Source organism: Castor canadensis, chromosome 2, assembly GCF_047511655.1.
Source record: "Castor canadensis chromosome 2, mCasCan1.hap1v2, whole genome shotgun sequence".
Classification (NCBI taxonomy): domain Eukaryota; kingdom Metazoa; phylum Chordata; class Mammalia; order Rodentia; family Castoridae; genus Castor; species Castor canadensis.
Genome location: NC_133387.1, coordinates 101711199 through 101725718, shown reverse-complemented (window position 1 = coordinate 101725718; position 14520 = coordinate 101711199). Strand labels below are relative to the sequence as shown.

Genomic DNA, 14520 nt, shown 5'->3' with positions numbered 1-14520 from the left:
AAAATTTTTTTCTATATTTTAATAGATCCTAAAACATCTAAGAATTAATCCTATAACAAGAGATTTAGGTTTGTTTAGGCTTTTTTTATTTCAATGATTTATTATCTAAGTGGGTAAACATGGAAGCACTAAGTTTTCTGACTTTGGTATGATGTTTACAAAGATTTTTCCAAGAGATGTTCTGGACATATAACCTAGTGGTAGACCATCTGCCTAGCATTCACAAGGACTGGATTTGATCCCTAGTACCTCAAAAAAAAAAAAAAAAGAAAGTATTTTCCCATATGGCATGTGGAAAGATTCTCACTTTACTTTTCTCCAAAGCATCAAATTGTTTCCACATTATTCACCAAAATTTATCCTTTCCCTCAGAGATATTTATTAATACAGTTGCTTTTTTATTTCACTGACTCAGCCATGCCATTGATCTATATACCGACATCTATAATTCATATCCTGTTTACATGAACGCAGTTCTATATTTTGATACTTTGTCCTTCAAGTTTGCTCATTCATCTTGTCAGTATTCTTATCTATTCTCATTTGCTCAAATCTCTAGATTAACTTTAGCACATCTCTATCAAGTAAAAAAAAAAATCCACTCTTACATGATCATGATTGCATCAGTTATAAACTGTGACTATGATTGCATTAAATTGATCAATTAAATGAGGGCAAATTAATGAAACTTCCCAATCAGAAACATGGTATGCTTTTCCAGAAGAAGACGGGGGAAGGGAGAAGCAGAAGAAATCTTGAGTTGGTTTCTGAAGAACATTGACTTTGCTTCTGCATTATTGCATAAGGACAGCTGAGGCTGCAGCTGTTCAGTACAAAAAGTGAAAGGTCAGCTCTTTTGCGTAAATTTGCTTTGAATTGCCTATTTAAAGCAATTCAAGGCAGGTTTTTTCACCTCTTATTTCTATTACACCAGGTCTGATAAGCAGTCTTGGAGTTTGAGCTTTTATTTGGCTTGACCGCAAAACATAAGTTCAGGTACATACCCTCAAGCTGTCTCTCTAGGGATAAGTACCTGCCTGTGACTCAAGAGACCAGAATCCTAGGCCTGGCTTGGATACCTCCTAGCTATGTGATTAAGGCTTGGGCATGTGGTCGCCTGGTCCCTTACTTTCTGCACTTAGAAAAAGTAGGGAAAAGGGAGCAGAGGAAAATAGATGATTTTAGATCCTACACTCTCTTTTGGCGCTGAGATGCTGTTGTTGTTGTTCTCTTTGGGCATAATTTTTTTGGGTGTTTGACTTGGTTAACTGAAAGTTCTTAGTTCTCTTCTGGTTCCTGAGGGGAAAGGCTCAAGTTGTCAGAGATACGAAGCTGCTGCCTCCAGGCCCCAGATGCAAAAGTGCTAACAGGTAGAACTTGCCCTTGGCTTTGCCTTCCCCTCCAGCAAAAGCCAGTCCTTCCCCAACCCTCCTTCCTAGCCCCTAGTCTTCCATTTCCTTCTTATCCTCATTTCAAAAGCTTCTGCCTTTTATTTAAAGTCATCTTGACATAACAGGAAGTAAGTGAGATAATCTGTGACTATTTTTAACTAAGGAATAAATGTCTAATATATTTAAACTTGAAAGGGTATATCCATATTTTTAAAAGAGCTGCTTATTATCTGAAATAACTGTAAAACAATGTGCAATTCATTGGAAAACTGGATTGAGAAGAGGCCATAACTTAGGCATGCAACCACCCTTCCCCCACAGAAGGTCTTGGTCATAGCCTTGGTTCCCTATTACGGCAACATTACTTCTCCCTGACCTAGTGTTACATGAAACCATGAATGCCGGCACACAAGTGTGGGCAGGAGGAATGCAAATCTTCTCCACAAGCAAAATACAGCTGGATTGGACTTTTGGTACTAACATTTTAAAAGCTCAATAATACACTTTTAAAGACCTCTAAAGAAAGCACGTTTTCTTTCTTTACAGGTCAACCAAGCAAGATTTCACAATGGTTCATTTACATCCTTAATATTAACTGCATAAATTACTTCATTCTCTACATGGAGCATGCCATATTCTTTCATTGTTTTGTTTTCCTATGCAGTTGTTTAAGGGGCAGCAAATAAATGCTCAGATTCAGATGGGAAACTTTAAGGACTTGCAAACTCTCAGGTATTCTGACACGGTTGGTTTCTGTGGTAGGAAAAGGGACTTCAGCTCCAAGAAAGAAATCACTGCACAAAAGTGCAAGGTATATAAAATATCCAACTGTTTTCTCAGGCACCACAAACATTTGCTTTAGTGCACCAAAGAGCAAAAGTAAGTTGAACTAGGAGGATTTTTTTTAAATGACTCTATAGTATCTACAAACAACCCCAGAATGACTTAGCATTCCTTCATGCAACCATACCCGAGAACTAAAGCAGCAATTCAATTTCTTATTCCTGAAAGTTCATGTACAGTTAGATCTCTGGCTACAGAACTTCCCTTATAACATTTTATCCACCACTTGACTTCAGTATGTATTTTCTAGAACGCATAAAGTAATGGAAGGGCTGGGCTCATGCCTGTAACACCAGCTACTCCGGGGCAGTGATCAGGAGGACTGTGGTTTGAGGCCAAGTCTATAGACAAAAAGTTAGCAAGACCCCATCTCAACAACAAAAATGCTGGGTGTGATGGTGACTTCTGTAATCTCAGCTATTCAGGAGACATAAGTTAGGAGGATTTGGCCTGAAGCTGGCCCTTGCCAAAAACTTGAATCCCCATCTGAAAAATAATTATAGGGCCGGGGGCATGGCTCAAGTGGTAGAAAAAAAATCTTTGGAACAAGAATGATTAATATATCAATATTCTGTGTTTCAGCAATTTCAAAATCCTCTTAAAATATCATGGAAATTACATTAATTATGAAAAGCCTTTCAGCACAGTCTTGCTTACACATGATGATAACGAGAACGAACATCTGATTCCTTACCATGTTACGAGCTACTTAGTTTGGTAACTCATTTATTCTACACAACCATCCTACCAAGTAAGCATTAAGATTATTTCCACTTCTCAGACAAGGAAAACTGAGGCCTGAGGCACCACGAGGTTAGCTAATGTGCCCAAGATCGCATAGCAGTGTAGGATGGAAACTTCGTATGTAAAGTTAAAACTCAGGATCCAAAACCGCATATAAGCACGATATCTCAAATTTTTTTTTTTTTTTTTTTTTTTTTTTTGCAGTATTGGGGTTTGAGCTCAGGGCCTACACCTTGAGCCAGTCCACCAGCCCTTTTTTGTGCTGGTTTTTTTCAAGATAGGGTCTCCCGAAGTATTTGCTGGGGCTGGCTTCGCACAGTGATCCTCCTGATCTCTGCCTCCTGAGTAGCTAGGATTACAGGCGTGCGCAGGAGAGAAAGTCATCGGTCAGCCATATTTCTGAGCGACTCATGTGAAAAGTGTACGCTACAGAACATGAACTCGTGTAATCCCCACAGCACATTTTCAGTTTCCAAAGAGGAAAGTGCGGCTAGGAGAGGGCACCGAGCACTGGTGGGGCCCTGGTGGGGCACAGCCCACAGGGCATTTCCGACCCCAGGGCCGAGTTCCGGGGCCCGAGCACTGGTGCAACCACCCGCTCGTCGGCGGCCTAGACCGCAGGGTGCAGGGAAGCTGCGCCAGCCCAGTCGGTCTATTCAGAAATGGAAACATGGACATTTAAGACCTAAATGCAGACGAATTTTCCTTTGTTTCCTTGAGAGAGGCCCGGGCAGGGAGCACACAGGCTCGGGCCAGCGACTGTCCTCCCGCTGGGCCGGGCGGGACGGGCAGGGCCGCGTCTGCGTGCGACTCGGGGACGATGGTCCTGGGGGGGATCGGAGCCAGGCCTCCCTCGCGCTGTTACCCTAGCCCTTCGTGAATGCCGCACCCCAACCCCAACCCCGTCCCTGTCCCCTCTCCCACACTCGCTCTATCCCCCGCGCCTGCCCGAGGTCCTCCACCAAGCACCTTACCTGACGCAGGTAGCCTTGATGCTCCAGTTCCCGGCGCAGCCTCCGGACGCTGCGGCCACCGCAGCCAGGTCGCCGACTGGCGGCGGCCGGGTTCCGATTGGCTGCCTTGTCAGGGGGCGGGGACTCCAGGGGAGGAGCGAAGGGAAGGGATCCACGCCCAGCACCCTCACCCCCGGCATGAGCATCCCTGCAGTCCGCCTGTATCCAGGTGGGTGGCGGGGATACGCAGTGGGTGCTCACCTGAAGGGGAGAGGTCTCTAGGCCCCTGCTTCATCTGTGCGCCCCTCCCACCACGTGGACACAGCTGGGACCCCTGTTGAACTTATTTTTGTCCTCTCTGTAAATGTGACTGTGATTCCCTGCTCTTGCTTGGCCAGGAAAAACAACAACAACAACAACACTTTCTTAGGCAACAGCCTATTCGGGTTTTTGTTTTTTGTTTGTTTCTTTGTTTGTTTTGGAGGTAGATGAGTTTAAACTCCAGCTTCAGGCTTGCTAGGCACCAGCTCTACCACCTAAGCCACGCCCCTAGTCCTTTTTCCTTTATTTTTTTCAATAGGTTTTCTCTATTACTGCCCCCTGCTTAGCTGCTATTACAGACATAAGCCATTATGGCCATTTTATCTACCTGGGGTTGGGGTCTAGTCTACTGGGACTCAGTGAGACAAAGGAGAGAACAGGGTGGGGGTGGGGGCGGTTAGTCTGAACTGTTTGATTTCAAAGGTAGGAGTCTGACTGATGAAGTTGACTCGTATTCCCCCTAACAACGTGTTCCTCTCCTTTACCCCATGAGCTGACCAGGCCTCATTTGACCAAATGAGGTTTTGTTGATTGCAAAGAGAAAAAGCATGTCTTTGTATCTTGACTAAATTTTTATCGTCAGGCCCAGCTTGTCTCCTCAAGTCCTTACTTTTCTATATCTAAAATATATTTCAATCTTCAATTCATATTTGTGCCCCTTATCTCCTTTTCCCATACTTTCACCATCTCAGTGGCAACGCTGATCTTCTAGTTGTTCAGGCCCAATTCCTTGCTGACTGGTGTTTCTCTCACATCCCACCTGGGGAACTCAGGGAATTCTGTTGGCTGGACCATCTTCACATACCCAGAGTCTGACCATTTCTTACCTTGCCTCTATCATCTTGCACCTGGGTCATTACAGTGGTCTTCTCCCTGGTTCACTGCAGTCTGTCCCCATGCAGCAGCAGAGTGACCGTAAAAATCAAAGTCAGATCAAACCTCTCTGCTCAAAACATTCCCAGGGTTTCTCATTTAACTCATAGTAAAAGTCACAGCCCTACATGATTAACTCCTGCATTACCCCTGCAACCCCACACTTCCCTTTGGCTCCTTCTCCTCCAGTCACTCTGGCCTCCATCAACAAGACAAGCAGGCTTCTGTGCCAGGGCTTTGCACTGGCTTGTCCCTCTTTGGAGTTCATGATTAATTCTTACTCTTTCTCATCTTTGCTCAAATGCTTTACCTCTCTGACCTGACCACCCCATTCAAAATTGTCACTTGTCCTGTTCCTGACTTCCTTAGTTTAAGCTATTTCTTTCCACAGCACTTGTCAGCTTCTAACATACTCATTTATTTATTTACTTAGATTACTGGAGGAGGGGTTATTTTGTTTTGTTTGGCAGGGGGAAGGTGTTGGTGGTACTTGAACTCAGACTCAAGTTTTCTAGGCAGACACTCTACCACTTGAACCACACTGACAGCTCTTTTTGCCTTGGTTAATTTTGAGATATGGTCTTGCTTTACACCCAGGCCAGCCTGGACTGTCACCCTTCTATTCGTTTATGCCTTCCTGTATAGGTGCAATGACAGGCACATGCCATTGCACCCAGCCATTGGTTGAGATGAGATCTCTCAAACTTTTTGCTTGGGCTGGCCTTCCTTGAGCCAGGATCCTGTAGAACTCTGCTGCCCAAACAGCTAGAATTACAGGCTTGAGACATCTTACATGGCTAGCTTACTGTTTATGATCTGTTTCTTCCATCCATCCATCCCTACTGCTGCCTGTCAAACCAAAAAAATAAGCACTGCCGAAGGGAAGTCATCTTCAACTGACAAGGCCTAGGTCATAAACCAAATTCTGAATGTGCAAACACTTTAAATAAACCACAAGGGGAAAGGATGATTCCTCAAAATAAAATGTGATCCATTATACTTAACAGAGAAAAATTAAAACCATTCCCTCTAAAATCAGGAACCAGACAAGGATGCCCACTATCTCCACTCCTATTCAACATAGTACTGGAATTCCTAGCCAGAGCAATTAGGCAAGAAGAAGGAATAAAAGGAATACAAATAGGCAAAGAAACTGTCAAAATATCCCTATTTGCAGATGACATGATCCTATACCTTAAAGACCCAAAAAACTCTACTCAGAAGCTCCTAGACATCATCAATAGCTATAGCAAGGTAGCAGGATATAAAATCAACATAGAAAAATTATTAGCATTTCTATACACTAACAATGAGCAAACGGAAAAAGAATGTATGAAAACAATTCCATTTACAATAGCCTCAAACAAAATCAAATACCTAGGTGTAAACCTAACAAAAGATGTGAAAGACCTCTACAAGGAAAACTATACACTTCTGAAGAAAGAGGTTGAGGAAGACTATAGAAAATGGAGAGATCTCCCATGCTCATGGATTGGTAGAATCAACATAGTAAAAATGTCGATACTCCCAAAAATAATCTACATGTTTAATGCAATTCCCATCAAAATTCCAATGACATTCATTAAAGAGATTGAAAAATCTACTGTGAAATTTATATGGAAACACAAGAGGCCACGAATAGCCAAGGCAATACTCAGTCAAAAGAACAATGCAGGAGGTATCACAATACCTGACTTCAAACTATATTACAAAGCAATAACAATAAAAACAGCATGGTACTGGCACAAAAACAGACATGAAGACCAGTGGAATAGAATAGAGGATTCAGATATGAAGCCACACAACTATAAGCAACTTATCTTTGACAAAGGAGCTAAAAATATATGGTGGAGAAATAGCAGCCTCTTCAACAAAAACTGCTGGGAAAACTGGTTAGCAGTCTGCAAAAAACTGAAACTAGATCCATGTATATCACCCTATACCAAGATTAACTCAAAATGGATCAAGGATCTTAAGATCAGACCCCAAACTCTTAAGTTGATACAAGAAAGAGTAGGAAATACTCTGGAGTTAGTAGGTATAGGCAAGAACTTTCTCAATGAAACCCGAGCAGCACAGCAACTAAGAGATAGCATAGATAAATGGGACCTCATAAAACTAAAAAGCTTCTGTTCATCAAAAGAAATGGTCTCTAAACTGAAGAGAACACCCACAGAGTGGGAGAAAATATTTGCCAACTATACATCAGACAAAGGACTGATAACCAGAATATACAGGGAACTTAAAAAACTAAATTCTCCCAAAACTAATGAACCAATGAAGAAATGGGCACGTGAACTAAACAGAACTTTCTCAAAAGAAGAAATTCAAATGGCCAGAAAACACATGAAAAAATGCTCACCATCTCTAGCAATAAAGGAAATGCAAATTAAAACCACTCTAAGATTCCACCTCACCCCTGTTAGAATAGCCATCATCATCAACACCACCAACAACAGGTGTTGGCGAGGATGCGGGGAAAAAGGAACCCTCTTACACTGTTGGTGGGAATGTAGACTAGTACAACCACTCTGGAAAAAAATTTGGAGGCTACTTAAAAAGCTGGACATCGATCTACCATTTGATCCAGCAATACCACTCTTGGGGATATACACAAAAGACTGTTACTCCAGAGGCACCTGCACATCCATGTTTATTGCAGCACTATTCACAATAGCCAAGTTATGGAAACAGCCAAGATGCCCCAGCACTGATGAATGGATTAAGAAAATGTGGTATCTATACACAATGGAATTTTATGCAGCCATGAAGAAGAACGAAATGTTATCATTCGCTGGTAAATGGATGGAATTGGAGAACATCATTCTGAGTGAGGTTAGCCTGGCTCAAAAAACCAAAAATCATATGTTCTCCCTCATATGTGGACATTAGATCAAGGGCAAACACAACAATGGGATTGGACTATGTGCACATGATAAAAGTGAGAGCACACAAGGGAGGGGTGAGGATAGGTGGGACACCTAGGAAGCTAGCTGGCATTTGTTGCCCTTGATGCAGAGAGACTAGGGCAGATACCTTGAAGCGGCTGAGGCCAATAGGAAAGGGGGAGCAGGTACTAGAGAAGAGGTTGAATCAAGGGGAATTAACCCAGAGGGTAGCGCCCACGCACAGGAAATCAGTGTGAGTCGGTGCCCTGTATAGCTATCCTTGTCTCAACCAGCAAAAACCCTTGTTCCTTCCTGTTGTTGCTTATACTCTCTCTACAACAAGATTAGAAATGGGGGCGGAATGGTTTCTGCCAGGTATTGGGGGGGGGAGAGGGAGGGGGCGGAGTGGGTGGTGGGGGAGGGGGTGGGGGCGGGGGGAGAGGTGAACTGAGCCTTGTATGCACATATGAATAATGGAAAAAATAAATAAATAGATAAATAAATAAAAAAGAAACACAACTAACCCTCATAGAAGCCTAGGATGGTGGAGTTGTATCATTTATTCCCATTTTGTAGGTGAGGAAATCAATGCTCAAAGAGCTTCAGTTGGCCTGGATAAGGTCACTTGGCTAGTAAGTGGGGAGCTAAAAAAATAAATAAATAAATAATAAAATGCTGATCTCTTGTGCTGGGAGAAGGGATGCTTTCTAGGCAGAATCCATACGTGATCACTTGCTGAGTCAGACCAGTACCCTCAGAAGGACTTTGGGGAAGTCTGTGAGAGGAACCCTTACTTCCTTGAGAGCAGAGTTTAAGCGTGTGACCTCCAACACCGGAACTTTCCTGTTCTGTTCTGTTAGGAATGTATTAGTGTGTTTTATGTTCGGTTTTGACTCCTTTTTGAGTAGAAACATCCCATTGTACACAGTAATAACCCTGTTCAACCTGAAGGACTTTGTGGTAGGTTGAAGGTACAATGACAGGCTGCCTTAGGTCACAAGTCACAGAATACTCTCACTGGCTGGCGAAATGCCTCACTGGCTGGGAAAATGCCTCGGGTGGTGGAGTGCCAGCCTAACAAGCATGAGGCCCTGAGTGCAAATCAGTACAGGTGGACTGTTATGGGTTAAATTGCATCCTCCCAAAAGATATGCTGAGAACCTAACCTTTAGTACCTCAGAATGTGGTGTTTAAAGATAGGGTCTTTACAGAGTTAAAGTACTAAATGTTTTTGTCCTTAAAATTTTTTGAGACAAAGTCTTGCCATGTGGCCTAAGATAGTGTTGAACTTGCTATTCTCCTGCCTCAGTCTACTGAGTACCTGGAATTGCAGGCACATGCCACTGAGCCCAGCTCTTTAAATATTTTTCAATTGAAATATAATTGTGTATATTCATGCAGTACATTGTATGATACCTTCAACATATGTATACTGTACATCATGTATGTTATCAGATAAGAGGAATTAACATATCTACCACCTCAAACATCTATCATTTCTTTTTTGTTGGGAATACTCAAACTTCTCTATTCTAATAGTAAATTCTATGCAGTAAATTATTGTAAACTCTAGTGACCCTACTGTGCCAAAGAACACTACAACTTAGCAACTTATCTAACTCTTTATTTTTGAACCCATAAACCAGCCCTTCACTATTATCTTCTTTCCCCCTTCATTTACCTGTCTCTGGTAACCACTATTCTACTTTCTACTTCTATGAGATCAACATTTTAGCTTCTCACTCTATATATGAGTGAGAACATGTGGTATTTATCTTTCTGTGCCTGGCTTATTTCATTAATATAAAGTCCTCCAGTCCCAGTCATATTGCAATAAATGACAGAATTTCATTGTGCTTTTAAGCTAAATGATGTTCTAATTTTTTCATATACCACATTTTTAATTCACTCACTCATTGATGAACGCCCATGTCAGTTCCATATCTTGGCTATTATGAGCAGTGCTATAATCAATATGTGAATGAAGATATCTTTTTAGCATGATAATTCCATTTCCTTTGGAAGTATACCCAGTAAAGGGATTGCTGGATCATATGGTAACTCTATTTTTAGTTTTTTAAGAAACTTTCATACTATCTTTTACAATAACTGTACTAATGTACATGTACAATAATTCTTATTCCCAGAATATAAGAATTCCCCTTTCTCTGCAACTTTTTCAACATTTATTATTTTTGTCTTTGGGTGGAGATAATGCCTCATTGTCATGTTGATTTTCATTTCCTTGATAATTAGTGATAATGGACTTTTTTTCCATAAACCTGTGGACAATTTGTATGTTTTCTTTTGAGAAATGTCTATCCATATCACTTGCTTATTCAGAAAAAAAGGTGCTAAATGTTTCCAAACTTGAATTATCTTATTTGTATAAAATAAGAATAATACCTATGTTGCACAGTGTTGTGAAGTTAAATGATATGGTGTACTTAAAGGGTCTACTAGTATTAGATCTTTTTCTTTTGAAAATGAGAGAAAACTCAATGTACCATGGGTAAAACAAAAAGAAAATATTTTGTGACATTAACAAAACTCTAAAAGCAACTGTTCCAGGCAGAGCTGGACTCACTTGTGCAAGTAATGTCCCAGAGACTAGTTTCTCTTGTCTGTGTCTTGTTGGCTCAGTCCTTGAGCAAAATATCTCTGGCGTGATGGGGAGAGTAAATATTTTTGTATTCTCCCAAGTTCAAGACCAGTGCCAAGGAGTTCTTGCTTTATTCTCAGTGCACCTCCTTGGTTCCAATTAAGTTATGTAACTATCTCTGGGATAATCACTGTCCATAGTGGTTTGATTTGGAGGGAACAGGTCTACTGCTTCAGACAAAGCAGATGAACTGAGCAGGAAGAAGGAGTTCTCTTGAGAGAAACTGGTATAGAATAAAGCGCAGAGCAATGGATTTGGGATAACTAAAAACACTAGATGTTCATACAGTAGCTCTGCAGATAATGCCTTGTAAGACATCTGTATGCTGCCTGCCTTCAGTATCTTGTATCTCTGAACCTTTACTCAGGCTTTCCCTTTTAGCTCTAGTGAGAGTGCTGACTTACTTCATTAGGGCAGATGCTCCTGGCATCCCTTCAACTCTACTTTTCCCTCTGATTTCAAATACTCAGCTGTAAACCCAACCAATCTGCCTTACCAGAAAATGGCAAATGTCCAATGGTCTAGTTCTGCTCTTCCATCTGACTGGCAATGTGCTTAGTCATTAGGGGAATTACCCGCCAATCATTCCCACCCACCCACTACCCCAGTTCAGGCTAGTGCCTCCTACAAGTTTCAAATTTCAACTTGGGCCCCCCAGTTCTAGTACATCAAAATGTGGTAAAGAATTAACTTCTTCATGACTTAATGCGTTTAACTCTTTGAGGGAGAGGGGTTCGCTACATAACTCAGGCTGGCCTTAAACTCTTGATCCTCCTTCCTCAGCCTCCTGAGTGCTAGGATTATAGGCATGAGCCACCATGCCTGACTTACACATTTAATTCCTATACTTAATCTTTGTCTTTTTAAATTTAAATGTTAATTTTTATTTAAGCCATCTGTAGAAGCAACAATTTCCAATCACTTGAATTGGAGAACTAGACTTTGTCCATCTCTTTTTCCTTAGCGTTTGGAATAGATTCCCATCCAATAGTCCATAGTTAACTATCAAATAGAATAGAATTAGTAATGGAAACTGCTGATCAGCTCCAATATCCATTCTCCTGCCTTTGGTCCCCCAAATTTTAGCGGGGCACATGCTGAAGCACACACTGTCGTATACCTCCCCCACACACTGAACTATTCCCTCAGCCGCCCTGTACTAGTGGAGAGGGTAGGGCAAGGACAGTTTTCCTAACCTCACAGTTCTGAGCTCCCCTTCTGTTATTTTCATAAAAGTTCTCCCTGCCCTTTCGAATTATGTCTTCTGTTTCCTTTGCTGTTCATGTTCCTAACTTGCTCAGTTAGGAGTCTACCTTCAGCAGTTTCTCCTTTCAGAGCTTAGTCTTCTAAGATAATTTTGGTCACAAGAATTGAGAGTTCACAGGGCTCAAACCACACTAATCCTTTTGTTCTTACTAGATATGTGTACTCTGCCCCATCATTTTGGCCCAGCTGGAGCACTCAGGGTTTTATAGCATTGAGTATTTATCAGTGGGTACAGAAGTAGTTGGATATTTGGCAGGGCCACACTATAGAATTCAAATTTTTAGTATTAGTTGTGTCTCCCTCAAGAGGCTAATACTTCTTTGTGACTGAGAACTTAATCTGATTTAGGATCTCAGTTGATGTTCGTTTGCAAAAGGATTAAGGGCACACACACTCATGAAAAAATTCATTAAAGTAGAGAGGGGATAACAGTCTTGGAGAAGGAAGGAGTGCTTGCAGAGAAAGTGTCCACAAAAAAATAATGCAGTTGTGTATGAATATCTGAACTTTAAGGGTGGAGGAAAGGATTGATGAAGATATGAAGACACTTTTTTTAAGCAGAGATTTTAAAAGTAGATAAAACTGCTGCCTGATGTCACAGTGGGTTTGACTCAATCATTTTCTGTAGTCAGAGAGAAAAGAAATGAAGAATGGAAATTTAAAGACAGAAGGTTTATAATAACCTCAGTATTAAGTATATTGGACAATCTGACTACCAAGTGAAAAGATTTATGAGATACTTTAAAAAGATGCTAGTAAGTTTCTTACAAAGTAATATTGTCTGTGATAAAAGCTATATTTTAACTGAAAAGACAGTAGTATACTTGTCACAAAATTATAGAGATGAAGAACAGATTAGTAGTTTCCAGGCATTAGAGATTGGGTTGCGGGCATTAGGAAAGATAGTAATTGATATCTATAATAGGGTAATGAAACCATCCACGCCATATCCCCTTCCTGGAGTAGCCAACATCTAATGAATGATTAATGTAGAGGCACAAAAGTCCAGCCTCTTGCTTTATCTCAGGACATCTTTAGAACTTTTGGATTGTAGGGTCAGCAATGATTATGCCTTTTTCATTTCTGACATTGTTAGTTTGTACATTCTCTAATTCTTGAGAGCTTATTTAGAAGTTCTTAGCAGGGAAGTGCAGCTACTCATATACCCTTGGCTAAAGAATAGTCCTCTTTGACTAGTCCCCTTTGACATGGAGCAGTGAGGGAGGAAGAAATACCTTCCTAGTCAACCAGATTAGCCAAATGAACCCTGGTGATCACTAGAGTGATCCAGGTCATAGCCACATCACCCTCGTATCTGTATTTTCTATCATTCTTGATCAATAATTAGCACTTCATGGATTTTGTTAACACTTCAAAAATCCAACCTTTGGCTTTATAAATATGTTTTCTATCTCATTGATTTTTGCCTTTATCTTTATTATTTCCTTCCTTCTACTTTCTTTGCTTTTCTTGCTCTTTTTTTTCCTAATGCCCTAAGGCAGAAACATGGGTCATTATTTAAACCTTTCTTCTTTTTCCAATACAATCATGTGAGCTTGAAATTTTATATTTTATACAGTACTACACTCAACAACTGTAGAATACATATTCTTTTCAAATGCACGATTTTTTCACAAAAAAAAAGATTATGACAAGCTACAAAACAAGTCTTATTAAACTTCAAAAAAGCAAAATCATGCAGAATACATTCTCTAACAACAATGGAATTAAATTAGAAAGCAGCTTATTACTAGAGCAGATACAGTTTCTTATAATAAAACTATGTGGTTCATGAAATTTTCCTAAATTCCTTCACTCTGATTGCTTTCCTTTGTGGGACTTCCTTTCTTCACTTTCTAGATTCTTTAGTTGTCTTAATTCTGTCTTCTGTTTTTCGTTGAAAGTAACAACTGGGGACTGTCCTCAATTCAAACAAAACAAAATATACAAAAATTGAAAACTCATTAACTCATTTCTTTCTTCCAGGTATCAGCATCTTTCCAATATCTGCTTTCTTTTGGTATTCTACTGTGCTTTCTGGTAGTTATTTTTTTGTGCTTGGTTCATTGTTTGTAGTTTTTACTTATGGGGAGTTGGTCTAATAAGAAATACTTCACAGTTACCATAGATAATTCCCTTGGGAACTAGGAGAAGATTTGAGCAATGTTAGAACACTGTTAAATACTGCTAAAGCACCATTAATGTTAATGGTAAGTCTCTATTATAAACCCCATTTTTAACATTTACTTTTCCTTTGAGCAAGCTAAGATGTTGGTGGGGGGAGGGAGTGAGGGTAATCCCTAATTGATAGCTGTTAGACTCTTCCCTGGTGCCTTGGCTGCCTTTATCATAGGACTATCAGCCAATAGCCAGCCCAGTTGCTCTCATTCCAACATTAATTACTTGGTCAACTCCATGGTTACCTTGAGGAAGCTACATGAAAATCACAGCTGCTTGCTGCTGAAGCAAAACTCTGGTTCCTAAAGCACTGTACTAGACATGACTATTTCATGCGCACCTTTTGGCAGACTTTTTAACATCATACATCTTGATGAACTCTAGATGACCCTGCAGCCATT

General features: G+C 40.7%; 1 protein-coding gene across 2 annotated transcripts in view; it reads right to left on the bottom strand.

Moving 5' to 3' along the window:
* Blvra (biliverdin reductase A) overlaps positions 1-4052 on the bottom strand; it is a 53525-nt gene extending 49473 nt beyond the window's left edge. For both annotated transcript variants that reach the window (XM_020157695.2, XM_020157697.2), the window contains exon 1: positions 3953-4052. The gene's annotated coding sequence lies outside the window, so the exon portion shown is untranslated. The remainder of the gene's footprint in view (positions 1-3952) is intronic.
* Between the last annotated feature and the right edge of the window lie 10468 nt (positions 4053-14520).